Source organism: Crinia signifera, chromosome 5, assembly GCF_055691185.1.
Source record: "Crinia signifera chromosome 5, ASM5569118v1, whole genome shotgun sequence".
NCBI classification, from domain to species: Eukaryota; Metazoa; Chordata; class Amphibia; order Anura; family Myobatrachidae; genus Crinia; species Crinia signifera.
Genome location: NC_139221.1, coordinates 328165392 through 328184049, shown reverse-complemented (window position 1 = coordinate 328184049; position 18658 = coordinate 328165392). Strand labels below are relative to the sequence as shown.

Sequence of the window (18658 nt, the reverse complement as noted above, 5' to 3'; positions counted from 1 at the left end):
GATGGCTGATTACATTTTATGCTTGGAAATGGAAAGGATCTGGGCAGCGTACAGGAAATGAAACAGACAGGTGCGGCATGGAAATAACACGGCGGCTGACAGCAGGTGCGGTCCCCGGAGAGGATTACAGGAAAGGGGACATTAAAGGGGACAGAGCACCATGAATCGGCCACATGCTCCGTATACAGGACCAGTGGAGAAGGACGTGGTGACTGGACGTGATGCATCCATAGAGAACGGGGACTTAAGCTGATACATCTACAGTCCGTCAGGATTATTAAGCTGCCTGTCAAGACATGATACCCAAATATAGACTTGCCTAAAAAAAAGTTCAAAAATAATAAACTAGTTATAAATTCTGACCCCAACAATGGCAAATAACGGTCTCCTCGCCAGCCCGGGTCACCCACTTACCCCACCGGCCTTTTTATCACTGCAGTCATTTGAAGCCAGCCAGCTCCTCTGTACCGGTATATAATGGGGGCTGGAAGGTTGCCCCCAACCACTTCATTCTGTTCCTGGCTTTCTGGCTGCACCACTCGGTGCAACCAGTACGTTCTGCGCCCGGATAGGAGGATAAAGTGCTGTGACATCACATCCCCAGCAGGGGGCGCCCTCGAGGGCAGAGTAGGAAAGACTATAATAGCTCTGCAAGTTGGAAGAAAAACACATCTACTGTATATATTAATTGCAGAAAGGCGACTTTTTAGGAAGGACTTGTTTTAAGCTGCCATCACGTACCAAATTACAGATTTGACTGTAGCAGAATTATAAAAGGCGTTGTAATTGGTTGCTTCGAGTAATATTGAAAACTACCAACCTGCCAATTACTGTACATCACCATTGTGCTCTGGAACATGTGACAGTTGGTGTGCTCTCCCTGTGCACCTGCCAAGTGACTGCTGGGTGGTCTGGAGACTGTGACAGTTGTTTGCAGAAACCCACTAAGCAGGGATTTAAACCAGGGTAACATGTTCCATTCAGCAAACCTAGTTCTAATACTGGGAGTACTTGAATGGCTACATATGTTCCCTACAGTACAGTAGTTTGTTCTCCCTTATTAACATATTACATGCAGATCCTTACGGTACTGTACCACTAACAGGAAGCTGGTAAGAGACGATCCTGTAGGAATGTGTGTGTAATAAAGGAGGAGTACAGTAATGCGCTGCAATGACCCTACCATTATCATACAGTGTGTACACAGGATGCACAGTGCTCATGCTGTACTATAATACAGTAACCTGGGGAAAATGTCCGTAATATACAGCCCTGGTCATTGCTGGGGTGCGACCCCAAATCACATGTAGCGGACAATCATTTATGTGTTACATTACTATACTAACATTAATGGAACACTCCGTGTAGTTACCGTAATACCAGAATAGAAGGGCTAAGGACTAGGAATCAGATAACACATGATTGTGTATGGAACAGACATGGAAAATAAAAATACATTTTGCAAAACACTTTTCCTACCACTAGGTGGCAGAACCAGCAAGACAAACCGCTTATTACAAAGGCTAATTAACAGCATTAATGGGACCTATTTATATCAACAACTGCACACATGCAAGCTGTATGCAGGTATCATCAGCGGCCATTTACATGAACACCACATATATACTCAGGAGAGTCACACAAATACAGGACTAGAAACAGGTTACAGTACTACGGAATTGTGTACTGCAGGATGTAATGCTATTAGTTATCACAGATATGACAGGGCTATCATCATATACTAATACACAAATAGTGTACATAACACACAAATAGTGTACATAACACACAATACACAAATAGTGTACATAACACACAAATAGTGTACATAACACACAATACACAAATAGTGTACATAACACACAATATACAAATAAAGCCCAAAACATTCATCTGAAATCAGCAAAACAAACGTTTAATAAGTGAAATTGATGTAGTATTGGGACCCCTAATCTCTGTCCTGTCACCTCATCCCCCGCCCCTCTCTCTCCTGGGAATCGGTACATCTGTCAGAATGAACTTAGGTCTACAGTCATTAGGTCGACTGGCAGGAAGGTCGACCTGATTTAAGGTCGACATGGGCCAAGGTCGACATGGGCCAAGGTCGACATGGGCCAAGGTCGACATGGGCCAAGGTCGACATGGGCCAAGGTCGACATGACTTAAGGTTGAATTTGCATAAAGTTCGACATGAGGAAGGTCGACTGGTCATAAGGTCAACATGGGTTTTTCACTGTTTTTTTTTTTATCCGAATGTCAACACAGTCGACATGGACACAGTTGGCAATGAGAATCGGACGCTCGCAATGCATCAGGCACGGGCTTTAATAACCTCCTCCACGCCCTAGTGGATGGTAGAGCATGAAATACCGCCTGTCGGCACGTCGGCTCAAAAAACAGTGAAAAACCCCATGTCGACCTTATGACCAGTCGACTTTCCTCATGTCGACCTTGGCCCATGTCGACCTTAAGTCAGGTCGACCTTCCTGCCAGTCGACCTAGTGGGGTCGACCTAATGACTGTAGACCTAAGTTCATTCTAATAGATGACCGCTTCCCCTCTCCTGGGACCCCTCCTCTCTGCCCTGTCACCTCATCCCCTGCCCCTCTCTCTCCTGGGATCCCTCCTCTCTGCCCTGTCACCTCATCCCCTGCCCCTCTCTCTCCTGGGATCCCTCCTCTCTGCCCTGTCACCTCATCCCCTGCCCCTCTCTCTCCTGGGATCCCTCCTCTCTGCCCTGTCACCTCATCCCCTGCCCCTCTCTCTCCAGGGATCCCTCCTCTCTGCCCTGTCACCTCATCCCCTGCCCCTCTCTCTCCTGGGACTCCTCCTCTCTGTCCTGTCACCTCATCCCCTGCCCCTCTCTCTCCTGGGACCCCTCCTCTCTGTCCTGTCACCTCATCCCCCGCCCCCCTCTCTCCTGGGACTCCTCCTCTCTGCCCTGTCACCTCATCCCCCGCCCCTCTCTCTCCTGGGACTCCTCCTCTCTGCCCTGTCACCTCATCCCCCGCCCCTCTCTCTCCTGGGACGACGCCTCCCTGCCCTGTCACCTCATCTCCTGCCACTCTCTGTCCTGGGACCCCTCCTCTCTGCCCTGTCAACTCATCCCCTGCCCCTCTCTCTCCTGGGACTCCTCCTCTCTGTCCTGTCACCTCATCCCCTGCCCCTCTCTCTCCTGGGACTCCTCCTCTCTGCCCTGTCACCTCATCCCCCGCCCCCCTGCCCTGTCACCTCATCTCCTGCCCCTCTCTGTCCTGGGACCCCTCCTCTCTGCCCTGTTAACTCATCCCCCGCCCCTCTCTCTCCTGGGACTCCTCCTCTCTGTCCTGTCACCTCATCCCCCGCCCCTCTCTCTCCTGGGACCCCTCCTCTCTGTCCTGTCACCTCATCCCCTGTCCCTCTCTCTCCTGTCACCTCATCCCCTGCTCCTCCTCTCTGTCCTGTCACCTCATCCCCTGCCCCTCTCTCTCCTGGGACTCCTCCTCTCTGTCCTGTCACCTCATCCCCCGCCCCTCTCTCTCCTGGGACCCCTCCTCTCTGTCCTGTCACCTCATCCCCTGTCCCTCTCTCTCCTGTCACCTCATCCCCTGCTCCTCCTCTCTGCCCTGTCACCTCATCCCCTGCCCCTCTCTCTCCTGTGACTCCTCCTCTCTGTCCTGTCACCTCATCCCCTGCCCCTCTCTCGCCTGGGACTCCTCCTCTCTGTCCTGTCACCTCATCCCCTGCCCCTCTCTCTCCTGGAACCCCTCCTCTCTGTCCTGTCACCTCATCCCCTGTCCCTCCTGTGACCCCTCCTCTCTGTCCTGTCATCTCATCCCCTGCCCCTCTCTCTCCTGGGACCCCTCCTCTTTGCTCTGTCACCTCATCCCCTGCCCCTCTCTCTCCTGGAACCCCTCCTCTCTGTCCTGTCACCTCATCCCCTGTCCCTCCTGTGACCCCTCCTCTCTGTCCTGTCATCTCATCCCCTGCCCCTCTCTCTCCTGGGACTCCTCCTCTCTGTCCTGTCACCTCATCCCCTGCCCCTCTCTCGCCTGGGACCCCTCCTCTTTGCTCTGTCACCTCATCCCCCGCCCCTCTCTCTGTCCTGTCACCTCATCCCCCGCCCCTCTCTCTCCTGGGACCCCTCCTCTCTGTCCTGTCACCTCATCCCCTGTCCCTCCTGTGACCCCTCCTCTCTGTCCTGTCATCTCATCCCCTGCCCCTCTCTCTCCTGGGACCCCTCCTCTTTGCTCTGTCACCTCATCCCCTGCCCCTCTCTCTCCTGGAACCCCTCCTCTCTGTCCTGTCACCTCATCCCCTGTCCCTCCTGTGACCCCTCCTCTCTGTCCTGTCATCTCATCCCCTGCCCCTCTCTCTCCTGGGACTCCTCCTCTCTGTCCTGTCACCTCATCCCCTGCCCCTCTCTCGCCTGGGACCCCTCCTCTTTGCTCTGTCACCTCATCCCCCGCCCCTCTCTCTGTCCTGTCACCTCATCCCCCGCCCCTCTCTCTCCTGGGACCCCTCCTCTCTGTCCTGTCACCTCATCCCCTGCCCCTCTCTCTCCTGGGACTCCTCCTCTCTGTCCTGTCACCTCATCCCCTGCCCCTCTCTCGCCTGGGACTCCTCCTCTCTGCCCTGTCACCTCATCCCCTGCCCCTCTCTCTCCTGGAACCCCTCCTCTCTGTCCTGTCACCTCATCCCCTGTCCCTCCTGTGACCCCTCCTCTCTGTCCTGTCATCTCATCCCCTGCCCCTCTCTCTCCTGGGACCCCTCCTCTTTGCTCTGTCACCTCATCCCCTGCCCCTCTCTCTCCTGGGACCCCTCCTCTCTGTCCTGTCACCTCATCCCCTGCCCCTCTCTCTCCTGAGACCCCTCCTCTCTGTCCTGTCACCTCATCCCCTGCCCCTATCTCTCGTGACCCCTCCCCTCTGTCCTGTCATCTCATCCCCTGCCCCTCTCTCTCCTGTGACCCCTCCTCTCTGTCCTATCATCTCATCCCCTCTCTCTCCTGGGACCCCTCCTCTTTGCTCTGTCACCTCATCCCCTGCCCCTCTCTCTCCTGTGACCCCTCCTCTCTGTCCTGTCATCTCATCCCCTGCCCCTCTCTCTCCTGGGACCCCTCCTCTCTGTCCTGTCACCTCATCTCCTGCCCCTCTCTCTCCTGGGATCCCTCCTCTCTGTCCTGTCACCTCATCCCCTGCCCCTCTCTCTCTCCTGGGACCCCTCCTCTCTGCCGTCACCTCATCCCCTGCCCCTCTCTCTCCTGAGACCCCTCCTCTCTGTCCTGTCACCTCATCCCCTGCCCCTATCTCTCGTGACCCCTCCCCTCTGTCCTGTCATCTCATCCCCTGCCCCTCTCTCTCCTGTGACCCCTCCTCTCTGTCCTGTCATCTCATCCCCTCTCTCTCCTGGGACCCCTCCTCTTTGCTCTGTCACCTCATCCCCTGCCCCTCTCTCTCCTGTGACCCCTCCTCTCTGTCCTGTCATCTCATCCCCTGCCCCTCTCTCTCCTGGGACCCCTCCTCTCTGCCCTGTCACCTCATCCCCTGCCCCTCTGTCCCCTGGGACCCCTCCTCTCTGTCCTGTCACCTCATCCTCTGCCCCTCTCTCTCCTGTCACCTCATCCCCTGCTCCTCTCTCTCCTGTCACCTCATCCCTCTGCTCCTCCTCTCTGTCCTGTCACCTCATCCCCTGCCCCTCTCTCTCCTGGGACCCCTCCTCTTTGCTCTGTCACCTCGTCCCCTGCCCCTCCCTCTCCTGGGACTCCTCTCTGCCCTGTCACCTTATCCCCTGCCCCTCCCTCTCCTGGGACTCCTCCTCTCTGCCCCGTCACCTCCTCCCTTGCCCCTCTCTCTGTTGGGACCCCCTCCACTCTGCCCTGTCCCCTGCCACCCCCCCATTCTCTGCCCTGTCACCTCATCCCGCCCCTCTCTCTCCTGGAACAGGGCACAGATGAGGGGGTCTCAGAAGGGGTAGAGATTAGCATCCCACCAGTTACAATAGAAACTACTCCCAGGAGCCGGTATCACGACTGCCAGCATCCTAAATGTAAGTATGTGGGAATCACTGTGATTTTTCACATCTGAGAACTACATCTGATCTACATTTTGATCCCAGCTAAGTGAACTGCAGCTGTGATAGGTGCATGTCTAAAGTATACTGGCCAATCACATTGAGGTTAGCACTGTGTCGTCTGTAGATTTGGACCAGTCCTGAGCTACTGTAACTTAACTCAAAGACCTAGAGCAGTTCTAGCAGCATATTGGATCTTTATTAAAAGGTCTTTATAATGGGTTCAATCAAATACCTTATTCTAAAATACGTCATTTACAAAAGCTGATTATAACACATTGGCAGAAAACCAAACGCGTATCAGCTTACAAGAAAAAAAAAAACGTACGTGAAAATAAATACAATTTTGAATTCACCTCCCTGTCTCCCCACTATAGCGGAGCGCTACTTATGTATACACCCAAATGCCGCATGACAGCCTAAGATCCTTTATTTCCACCAGTGTGTACGATTGTATGAAAACAAAGGACTATGAACGATTTCATTTCCATAAATAGCTGGAATTCCGTTTAATGAGACCGTTCCTGACATGTGCGATCACAACAGCGGCTCCACGCCTGTAAGTGGGTGATGCGTTCCAGCAACGAAGTGTTAATTCCTGATCAGCGCAGAGAACCTGTGGCGGCTGGCGGGGCTCCAACCTCCATACGCGGACGCACACAAACAAGCTCCAAAAAGCAGGAAGGAAAGAGCACAAAGTAAATGAAGTTAATTTGCTTCAGCGACCGCTCAATGATGTGAGTAAGCACAATATGAAAACATGCCTGAACCCTCCGCGCTGCGCAGGAATTAGAGATCTAGCCCAAGGTGCGGAAACGGGGAAACAAGCTGTGAAATTGTATTTCTCCCTCTTCTGGGTTACACACGTTAACATACTCGGTGCAGACGACATCCTTGTTTGTTGCTGCATGATATTCTGGGGAGACACAGGGGGGGGGGGGGGGGGGGCGGAATCACGAGGTCTCTCTGTACAGCGGAGCGGGAGATATGATCTGCAATGCTGTATAAGCGGAGGATCATAAAAGCCAGACAGCTAGAGCTGCAGTGTGCAAGGATTCTTAATTAGGATGCACCTAGACAAAATCTCCCAGTGCCGACACGTATATGTCGGCCTTAATCAGGTCACACTATATGGGCCTTCAGTTGGGCCTCACATGACTATGACGATCTGACAGAAGGGAAGATCTCAGAACTGATGGGGCCTACACATATGCCGCTTAGTCTGGCGTGTGTGTGTGTGTGTGTGTGTGTGTGTGTGTGTGTAGGGGCTATAGCGACAGCAATGTGCATCCCTGTGCGTCGCTGTCTGAGATTGATGCCACCGGAGAACCCTGGTGCTGTCAGATGGATCTGTGTGTGGGCTGTCAGCTCTGGCACCACAGCCGTAACATAGCTAGAAAGCCCTGCTCACATGGCTAGGTGTGCGTGTAGGGCCTAGAACCTCCATGGAGAGCTTGTTTTCTTCTGCAGATGTATCCCAGCATTGTGCATGGCCATACTATTAGTGAGCTGGCCGCCTCACATGATCCATCCCCCTGCTGCCAACATGTGCTGGACCCCTACTCGTGACCGATGAAGGGCCATGCAATGGTCTGTTCCCCTATGTAGAGGTCCTTCCAGCTATGGATGGTATAAGGCTGGGGTGTCATAACCGGTCCTCAAGATCTACTAACGGTCCAAATTTGCCCCCTAGCTGGTGCGCAAGTGTAGTCATTACTAACTGTCACATTCCCCAGAAACCCTAGCGGGTGCACAGGTGTAGTCATTACTAACGGTCACATTCCCCAGACCCCCTAGCTGGTGCACAGGTGCAGTCATTACTAGCAGTCACATTCCCCAGACCCCCTAGCTGGTGCACAGGTGTAGTCATTACTAACTGTCACATTCCCCAGACCCCCTAGCTGGTGCACAGGTGTAGTCATTACTAACTGTCACATTCCCCAGACCCCCTAGCGGGTGCACAGGTGCAGTCATTACTAACTGTCGCATTCCCCAGACCCCCTAGCTTGTGTACGGGTGCAGTCATTACTAATGGTCACAATCCCCAGATCACCTATCTGGTGCACAGGTGTAGTCATTACTGTCACATTCCCCAGACCCCCTAGCTGGTGCACAGGTGTAGCCATTACTAACTGTCACATTCCCCAGACCACATAGCTGGTGTACAGGTGCAGTCATTACTAACGGTCACATTCCCCAGATCACCTATCTGGTGCACAGGTGTAGTCATTACTGTCACATTCCCCAGACCCCCTAGCTGGTGCACAGGTGTAGCCATTACTAACTGTCACATTCCCCAGACCCCCTAGCTGGTGCACAGGTGTAGCCATTACTAACTGTCACATTCCCCAGACCCCCTAGCTGGTGTACGGGTGCAGTCATTACTAACGGTCATATTTTCAAAATTGCCGCATTCATTCCTACTATAGATCCTACACATGACCTACTGGTAGATCTTGAGGACTGGTTTGACCACCCCTGGTATAAGGGCACGGAACAGGAAGCCATGAGCACAACATACAGATGTTTAACGCAACTGCTACTCTTATAGAAAACTAATTACCAGGCCGCCATCATAACAGCAATGTCTGCGACTATGGCGGTGTGCACCCGAACGGTGCAACACTTGAATTGCTCCGTCTGGCGCCACCTAGTGGTCGTTGGTACACAAAACATTAGCATCCCCCCATAGAGGCAAGGAACAATGCTAGGGGCATAGTCATCAAGCAGATATAATATTACACATAAAGGCGGCATTTTCTGCGTTCCATATTAGTGCCACTTAAAATGGGGGAAAGGGGGGGGGGGGGTAGTAAAAGTCGTCAGTAAGCCACTTTGTAAGATACCCCAGACATTATCTAAAAAGGTTTATTATTTTTATTGTATTTAAATGGTAAGTTAAATATAATAGGATATATTTTTGTGGGCACCACGACTTATGAATGACATAAAACCCAAGGAGCATGCCATCTACCCAGGTCAGACCCAACAACCCCATTACTGTGAATGTGCAATACCAACCACTGTGCTACCCATCCATTTGCTTGGCGGTTGCTTTATCTGCATCATTGCTGAGCAGTCAGTGTTCCAGAGCTCGGCTCATCTCCGGGTGCACAGATTTAGTCTGACAGATCACCACAATTACAGCCCTGTGTCCACCTTCCCCATACAAATATGATGAAACGACTGCAAACACTTCTGCTGTTACCTCTGAGGCCTCGTACATCCTCATTGTGCTACAGCATAACGAACGGCTGTACAAACACAGTATTCACATTATACCATGTACCCTGCCCATGCTACAAAGAACCTCACGTGTACGGGGAGTCACAAAAAATACCCTATACATTAAAGACAGGGTTAAAAAAAAAAAATAATGAGATATATATATTTTTTGGGGGGTTTAAACCAGTTTATGTAACATCATTCAATAACACTATTATTTACTGCTTATTATTCCTTTTACATCTGAATCTATGTCGGTTGACTAAACATATTAAAAATAAAGTGCACTTAGGGCCAGATGTATCAAGCTTCAAAGTGATAAAATGGAGAGTGATAAACAGCCAGCCAATCAGCTCCTAGCTGTCATGTTAGACTGTTTGAAAAATGACAGTTAGAAGATGATTGGCTGGTTGTTGATCACTCTCCACTTTATAACTTTTGAAGCTTAGTGCATCTGACAATAGGACTGAGGGGTTTGAATTTAAATAAGCCTGAAGGAGATTAAACCACAAGGTGTGTCTGTGTATCGCCTCTTTAACGCGTTGGAGTCGTTGCCCTTTAATATTGTTCGTTGCCGTTTTCATCTGTCCGATGGGATTGTTAGGGGAGGAGTCTGGAGTCTTCGTTGATGCTAGGCAGATTTAGCACCTCTCTGATCTAGCTCGCCCTCACATCCCCACAGACTGCTCAATGCATGAAAACATTGCATATAAACGCTAAGCTATTAGGGCTAAACTATACCGAAGCGAAATAACCACTCACAGCCTATTATCACACACTTCCAAACAAGGTACAAAAGCCAATGCAATATCCACAGCAAATGGAACCATATCTACCTAGGATTCATTGGAGCACCCTGCGCCTTTATAAAGCCATGCAGTTCCTTTCTTACCTGTGGTGTCACTCTCTGCTGTGGTGCATCTGACACACTCTGGTCTGTATTTCAGTGCTGAGCTACTGTATACACCAGATTAAAATTAAATCTTCAATTTAAAGTATTGGCTTTAATAACGTAAACACTAGACGATTATCGGTAACGATATCGTACACAATATTCTACAGGTTTTTTCAACCACAGTGCCGTGGCACATTAGTGTGCCATCATACCTAGAGACGTCCACACCAGTTTACAGACAACTGTCTGTCTGTCACTGGTCTCTTGTTTCCATGTGAGAGCCAATAGGTTTCATTTTTGTTACCTGTGGGGCACAGAGCGATTGTTTGTTTTTCATATGCGGGCCAATGGGTTAGATTTATTTTCTGTGGGGGATAATGTGTTTTTCCCTGTGGAGGTCTGATGCTGTGCCTTGGCAATTTCAAAAACTTGCTTGGTGTGCCGCTAGTTAAAAAGGTTGAACATCACCGGTATAGTGCCTAACGTGTACGTACTATATGGTTAGCGAAAACCTCCGTCGTCTGTAAATGCATAAACCGCGGAGCATATATCTACGAGGGACACGCTGGAGGCTGGAGCATGCCTCCGGTCACTTGTCGCTGCCAGGGCTTGCCCGATGCCTGTACCCAATGGGAAGGTCATCGCTGGGTACACATAACTCAATATGAACGGTAACGATTTCCCTTGAACAAAAGACACATTTGTGAATATCTTCAAAAATATCGTTGACCACATAGTCAGGATTTAACTGTAAATTTGGCAGAGGGCGTCGTTAACACGCAGCAGTGATGCGTATCGTTAACGATATAGTGTGCACACATTAGACAATATGCGCGGAAATACCGTTAGCAATGCTATCGTGCACATCATTACCAAAGGATTATATACTGTGTACCCAGCCCAAGCAAAGGTCCCGAGACCACATGGATCTGTGACGGGGCGTCCTGCAACACAGGGGAGCTACATAGGTAGCAAGTGGAAGCATCGTCTTCCTCAGCGAGACGAGCGATGGCACAAGCTCTGCTACAAACACAGCGTTCCTTGTTGGGTCTGTTAAACTCAAATTTCAACCGACACTAATTTGTACTGTGGGAGGTATAAAATCATTCTCTGCAAACAGATTCCATGCATATTATTAAAACATGAAAGAAACGGATATATTAGGAGCTTTGATTCCCTGCATTACGGAAAATCACTACCACTTTGTCTCGCGGTGAAAATGAAGAACACTCTACTTTCATTTACAGAACGTTATTTGAAAAGCAATCATCGGGCGCGCTGTTCCGCTTAGTCGCCATTGGAGGGAGGAACAATATTGCAGGGCCGTTCTGGGCACCCAATTCGGTGTTAAATCCTGGGATGCTCTTTAAATCTTCTCTCGTGTAATAGGGCACAGGGCACCGCGCTGCCCTGGAGAGATAAAACGCTAGCGGGAGCCGGGCCGAGGTATTATTCAAATTAGACGTCACTGCAGCGTCTTAAAAGGTCGCACAGTTTAATTGGAATACTTTATGATCAACTCAATTAAAAGAAAGAAAAACCTACCGCAGCAACATAAACTTTCAGCCCTGCCATTTCATCCTCGGTGTCCGCGGCAGGAAACGGTGGAAGAGACCGGCGACCTCTGAAAAGGCGAGTGCAAGAGGCCGGCCATATCTCTTCCGCCAGCCCTGACAGCACGGGAATTAGAAATAAGAGGTCCTCGCTAATGTCGCTCACTGTCCATGTGACACACTTCAGTCACGGGGCCCCATATGCCAACAACGGAGCCCGGGAAGAGGTGCCGAGTGTTTTATCACAGCAGAGGCGCAGAACACGTCGTAGCATTGGGAGAAGGAATGATGCATGACATGGGGCAGGGGAAATGTGCGGGGATTCATCAAATAGGATTATTATTAATGAACACATTAGTATAAAAGCAGACAAATATAATGTAACACTATTCCGTGTTCGCAAGCAGAGAGAGAAAGAACATACTAGAAGCTAGATGCAGGGTCACAGCTGCGGAGCTTACATGGACAGAACAATAGGCGGAGCTTACACGGACAGAACAATAGGCGGAGCTTACACGGACAGAACAATAGGCGGAGCTTACACGGACAGAACAATAGGCGGAGCTTACATGGACAGAACAATAGGCGGAGCTTACATGGACAGAACAATAGGCGGAGCTTACATGGACAGAACAATAGGCGGAGCTTACATGGACAGAACAATAGGCGGAGCTTACATGGACAGAACAGGCGGAGCTTACATGGACAGAACAGGCGGAGCTTACACGGACAGAACAATAGGCGGAGCTTACACGGACAGAACAATAGGCGGAGCTTACACGGACAGAACAATAGGCGGAGCTTACATGGACAGAACAATAGGCGGAGCTTACATGGACAGAACAATAGGCGGAGCTTACATGACAGAACAATAGGCGGAGCTTACATGGACAGAACAATAGGCGGAGCTTACATGGACAGAACAATAGGCGGAGCTTACATGGACAGGACAATAGGCGGAGCTTACATGGACAGGACAATAGGCGGAGCTTACATGGACAGAACAGGCGGAGCTTACATGGACAGAACAATAGGCGGAGCTTACATGGACAGAATAGGCAGAGCTTACATGGACAGGACAATAGGCGGAGCTTACATGGACAGAACAATAGGCGGAGCTTACATGGACAGGACAATAGGCGGAGCTTACATGGACAGAATAGGCGGAGCTTACATGGACAGAATAGGCGGAGCTTACATGGACAGAACAATAGGCGGAGCTTTTACATCAGGCTCCACAAACCCTGGGCGCTAGGACGCCACAGTGACCAGACTCTGCTTCCTGGTGACCAGATTTTTTTGGCAGGAGGCAGAATCTGGTCTTGGCCGGGTGGGCTTGCATTGCAGTCATGAAACCCCCCCCTTCTCCCCTGGCTGTATGTGAGCCAGAGGTAAGAGCAGGATCGATGCGGCAAGGCTATAACAAAACTCAAGCCGGCATCGCAAGTCAATTGGAGTTTGCGGTTCGGGAACCAATCAGGAGCAGCAGTGGCAGCTCAGCACCTGATTGGTGTTGGACCGAGCTCTGCGATCTGGCGCGAGTTTTAAAATAGCCACGGCGGACCTGCTCTTATACAGGGAGGAGGCGGGGGGCACTCTCGACGACCGTTCTGCCCGGCTGTTGCCGTTGCCACGGATGGTATCGCCAGGGTGGAGGAGAAGGCTGCCATTTACCCCTTGGCAATGAGCGAGTTAGCTCCTGGCAGAGCAGGTTAACCCCTTGGCAATGAGCGAGTTAGCTCCTGGCAGAGCAGGTTAACCCCTTGGCAATGAGCGAGTTAGCTCCTGGCAGAGTAGGTTAACCTCTTGGCGACGAGTAGGTTCACCCCTGGCAGAGCATGGTAACCCTATAGTGGCAGAGCATGTTAACACCATTGGTAATGAGCATAAAAACCCGTAGCGACGACCATGTAGGTAAGCGGAACTTATGTGGCATAATATGTAATTAGGGCATGTGGTATTTTAATAAGCATTACAATGTTTGGTATAATGTGTAATGGACATTACGGCATGTGGTACATGTAATGGGCATTATGGCGTGTGCGCATTTTTGGGCCACGCACCGTCCCGATTAGTTTGTCTGGCTCCTACAGTTTCATCCTGGCTCCTAGATCTTAAAGAAATTTGTCGAGCCCTGATTTACAGGGGATACAATGCTGGGGGCCGAATGGGGGCATGATGATTGGATCAGGACAGAGTGGGCCAGCGCAAGTGGCAGGAGAGAGAGCGAGATAGGGGGGGAGGTCAAGAAAGAAAGTAGATAGATTGAGGAGAATTAGATTATTGGGATAAGGCTTGTGTGTAATGTGTACTGCAGTATGTGCGGCCAGGCACGGATGTATGTTTAGTAGGGAATCTTACATAGACATGACAGGCTGTATCCTCTACCCCTATATGTGTGTGTACATATCTGCAGTAGTTGCTGTATGCGGCACATCGGCCTGTGGTGTTCTGTGGTCAGGAATACACAACAACTCATTTATCTCTGCCGTAGATCCCCAGACAGGAGAGGTGCTTATTCCCAGTAAGGGGACCTGTAAGATCGGCATTGCTGATCGGAGACCATCAGAATTAGGAGAAAGACTCAGAATTGTGTATTACCTCACAGCAGGAGGAACCCCCTCGCGGTGCGGTAGTTGGCGCCCACTGGCGGCTTCTCGTGGCAGATCAGTCCCTCTGGAATCTAGAACACAGAGAGCAGGAAGATCATTATACAAATAATAACCAAGGCTACTGATTACACCTGCTATCACCATATGTATGAATAAGATCAGACAATAATTAAAGGCTAGTTATAGCCGGAGCTTGGCTCTCCATTAGATATTACTGTGCGCAATTAGCCATTTATGGAAGTGTGCGCAGCAGCGCAAAAGGCGGGGCTACTGTGAATCGTCGTTACCGGAAACTGCCACAGGTTCAAATTACATAAATATAAAAAAGGGTGATATTAAATAGTTTTGTACGGCGCAGACAGCTTCCAGGCACCCGGAAGGGCAATTCAATTGTTGCTCTGTCCGGGCGTCATCAGCTGATACCACCGGCATTTCAGCTCGGGGGCTTGGGGTAGGAGTATTTAGGACAACAGCTGCCTATATAAATATAATGATTACAGACAAGCACTAGCAATGTTTATGAAGTATAGGACACAGGGAGTAGGTAACTGGAACAATGACACCTATAGTCAGGTACACACTGGGGAGAGATCCGATATACTGTTCTGTAACCCCATCGTCTACACCACCAAGTGTGCGCGTATGATTGCGTACTCCCGCTACACACATCAGTGTGTATGCAATGAACAATGCATGTTCCGTTGGGTGGTTTGAGGGTTTCTGGCATCTGTACATGCAGCTCCCTGTTGACTATGTCCTTCAGGAAACATCTGCATAGTACTGGACTGTCGATAGATCATCGGTCACTCAGAATATCGCTCAGCGTGTATGCACATCATCGTTGGTTTAGGACACTGGGAAGTTTGAGGGAAATTGTTTCATTGAACCCATCCCGTAGTGTGTATGGGCCTTTACACGTCACCTTCGCGAAGCAAAATCAGCTCACTAGCGTCCAAACAATGCAATATATTGTTAGGAAGACGGCACGATTGCTCAATAATCGATTGTTCTGGGCACAAGGGAAACCGCCAGTAAAGCCGGGAACGCTGCAGTGTGCGTCCGGCAGAGGGGAACACTCAGGACACCAGATAGTGGCCATTTCTGCTCTCACATGAAATTCGAATTTCCTCCCCATGCAGAGAGTGACAATTCTGTGCGCAAATGTCAGTAATACCCCTTTCACATTGCAAATGCAGGGTCACATCTGTGATTTTAACAGGGGTCCATCCCGGGAGCAACACGGCAATTGCCCATATTAGTCCCCACAGCGATCCGGCAATAAGCCTGATCACTGACGTCAGAAAAGTGGCGGAGTCGTAGGAGAAGACAGATAGACCCGGATGTTTATAAATGGCCCTTTCACACAGCATAGAGACCCGGGTCGACCAAGGAACAACCCGGGTCAGACCCAGGTAATTTGTGCTGTTTAAAAGGGGTATAAGAGATAGGTGCCAATCAGTGACCGCATCAAACAAATCCGCAGGAGTACCCTACATGCAAGGGGAAACAGGACCTGCCAATAGTAAGATACAATAGAACCCATGTCCGGAAAAGGCCCTCTAGACAGCCAAATGTCACCAGGAAATTCAGCCCAGACATTCAGAACGATTTCTCCCCCAAAGATGACCAAGGAGGTATACATCGCAGAGTACTACATTGCGCAATGGTTATAAGGTCTATGCAGAAGGTGCAGGAGAAGGGTCAGAAAATTACACCTCATTTTATTTACACAGCAAACTCTCTCGCGGTGACTGAAATCTGCGCCTTGTTTTTCTATTGAAAACAATTTGCTTAGTTCTGATGTAGAGATGATTTCACTGTGGGTCCCATGTGCCCTTCTCGCAAATAATCAGAGCTGGGGGGCGGGAGTGAAGCTCACTCTTCCATATCCGTGACTGCGCTGGAATACGGCCTTCGGTCAGAGCCGGGGGCATCGGAGGAACGGAGGCATCTGCTGCGACAGGGCTGCTAGTGTCATACCAATGGGGTGGTTTGGAGGTTTTGTCAAAGAAAGATTCTATCAAACTCCAACATATTAGACATTACTCATTCTTTATAACCTGCACAAATACATCAAAAAACAAGCGCAAGAGCGCAAGAGCTTACAATCTAAAGGAACAGAATATGACAGGGGATGAAGGGAGAGACTGATCAGGATTTATGGCAAGTAGTAAATGTAAAGTTGCACAATGTCAAGAGAGGTGGGTTACAGGAAGCAGGGAAAGGGCGAGTATGGCGGACGCTGCATGACGAAAACTGACAACCCAAAGGCAAGTGAAAATGTATTTAATTTAGGGGCCATCTAGCGGATGTGCCTGGTTTCAACTGGGCAAAGGCTCTCTGGTAGGAACATTATACTTTTCACCCTCTTAGCAGGGGTTTTTCCAAACTTGACTCCTAAGTGGTTGGCAGCAAATAACGGTCACAGTTTCCAGAGCACCAGGCCGGTGCACAGGAAGAGTTTAGCAACTGACACATGTTCCAGAGCACAATGGTGATGCATTATATATAGCAGGTGCACGTTTTGCCACATAACTCCGAAATTAAAGCGCTGTACACACTTGATGAGAAGGCCCTTCTGAGAAAGCTCTTTTAATACAGTGAGTACACTCAACCTCCCTCTGCATATATATCACCACCAGGGGAAGCGTTGGGTGCTTTGCGGACTGCCCAAACTGGATATCCTCTTTGGCCAGGGCGTCAAATTTGGAAAACTTTACAAAAGTGTGTTGAGCCGACCAAGTAGCAGCTCTGCATAACTGCAGAGCCGACACACCCCGAGCAGCCGACACACCCCGAGCAGCCGCCCAGGATGTGCCGACCGCTCTCGTGTAATGAGCGTCCCCCTGTGATCCTCCACCCAATTGGGTGGGGATACCACTGAGCTGTGGTTTCCAACAAAATTAACCCTAGTAGAATGTCTGTGTGCGCGTGTACATGTGGTAGGGAATATAGATTGTAAGCTCCACTGGGGCAGGGACTGATGGGAATGTTCAAATATTCTCTGTACAGCGCTGCGGAATATGTATGCGCTATATAAGAAACGGTTAATAAATAAATAAAAAGCTGTGGGGACCCCCCCACTGGTCTGGGGTGACATACAGTGTTTACAAGTGACTTTTGAAGTGGATGCAGGAACAAACTTAGTGCTGCAAATCATACAGGTTAACTTTCTAACCATTGTAGAAAAGGTATCACCCCACAACACACACACACAGTAACACACCAAACCGTCAGTGTGACGTGTATAGAAGCTGTGTGACGTCTCTAACACTTAAGCTGCTTTCAGACCGCATCTCTGGCTTTGACCCTGTATTTGGAAATGTTTCCAAAAACGGGTCTGCCAGATAAAACCCCTTTCACACCGCAGCACTTAAACGGTATATTACCGTTTAAGTGCCGATTTTTTGACACTGGCAGACCCGTTTTTGGAAACTTTCCAAATACAGGGTCAAAGCCAGTGCAGCCTTCAGCCCTCCCCTCCGTGCAGCTCCCCCCTCCTCTGCCCCCCCCCTCGCGCGTGTCGGCGCCCCCCCCCCCCCCCCCCCCCACACCCGTGTCGACTTACCCTGTGCCGGTACCTCCGTTGTGGATCCCGGCACTGCAGCTCAGTATGCTCGGAAAGCACTTATGAAAAAAGTGTCTTCCAGAAAATGGCTGCCCCATAGGAAACCCTGTTTAAAAAAACTGTCTTTCGTATGGGGGCAGCCATTTTCTGAAAGACACTTTTTTCATAAGTGCTTTCCGAGCATACTGAGCTGCAGTGCCGGGAACCACAACGGAGATACCGGCACGGGGTAAGTCGACACGGGGGGGGGGGACCCGACACACGGGGGGGGGACCCGACACGCGGGGGGCGTCGACGCGCGCGCGGGGGGTGTCGACGCGCGCGCGGGGGGGGGCTCCAGTGCTGTGAATACTTAATGAGCGCTCATTAAGTATTCACTGTGCTGAATTTAGGACCCAGCTCATTGGCTGGGTCCTAAATACCGTTTCAGAACCGATTTTGAGCCTAAAATACCGGTTCTGAAACGGGTAGGACCCTGCATTTTAACCGGTTAGAAAAAACTTTTTTTCTAACCGGTTAAGTGGTCCTGCACCTTTCAGACCGCACACATTACCGTTTTAAAACGGTAAAAAAACGGCAATATACCGTTTTTAAAGTGCGGTCTGAAAGGGGCAATATATGTGTGCCCAGAAATGCTGAACAAGCAAGTGGGGAAAGAGATATTGGGGGAACCAGCACACCCTTAACCTGAGCTCCCAGATTGAGGAGCTGGTTAGATATAAGTAGACAGAGTAAACATCTATATAAGTACGTG

The 18658-nt window shown here is 50.2% G+C and overlaps 1 protein-coding gene across 6 annotated transcripts in view; it reads right to left on the bottom strand.

Annotated features, from left to right (window-relative positions):
* Nucleotides 1-18658, bottom strand: part of TSNARE1 (t-SNARE domain containing 1) — a 281169-nt gene that overhangs the window by 237047 nt on the left and 25464 nt on the right. For all 6 annotated transcript variants that reach the window (XM_083144956.1, XM_083144957.1, XM_083144951.1 and 3 more), the window contains exon 2: nucleotides 14326-14407. The gene's annotated coding sequence lies outside the window, so the exon portion shown is untranslated. The remainder of the gene's footprint in view (nucleotides 1-14325; nucleotides 14408-18658) is intronic.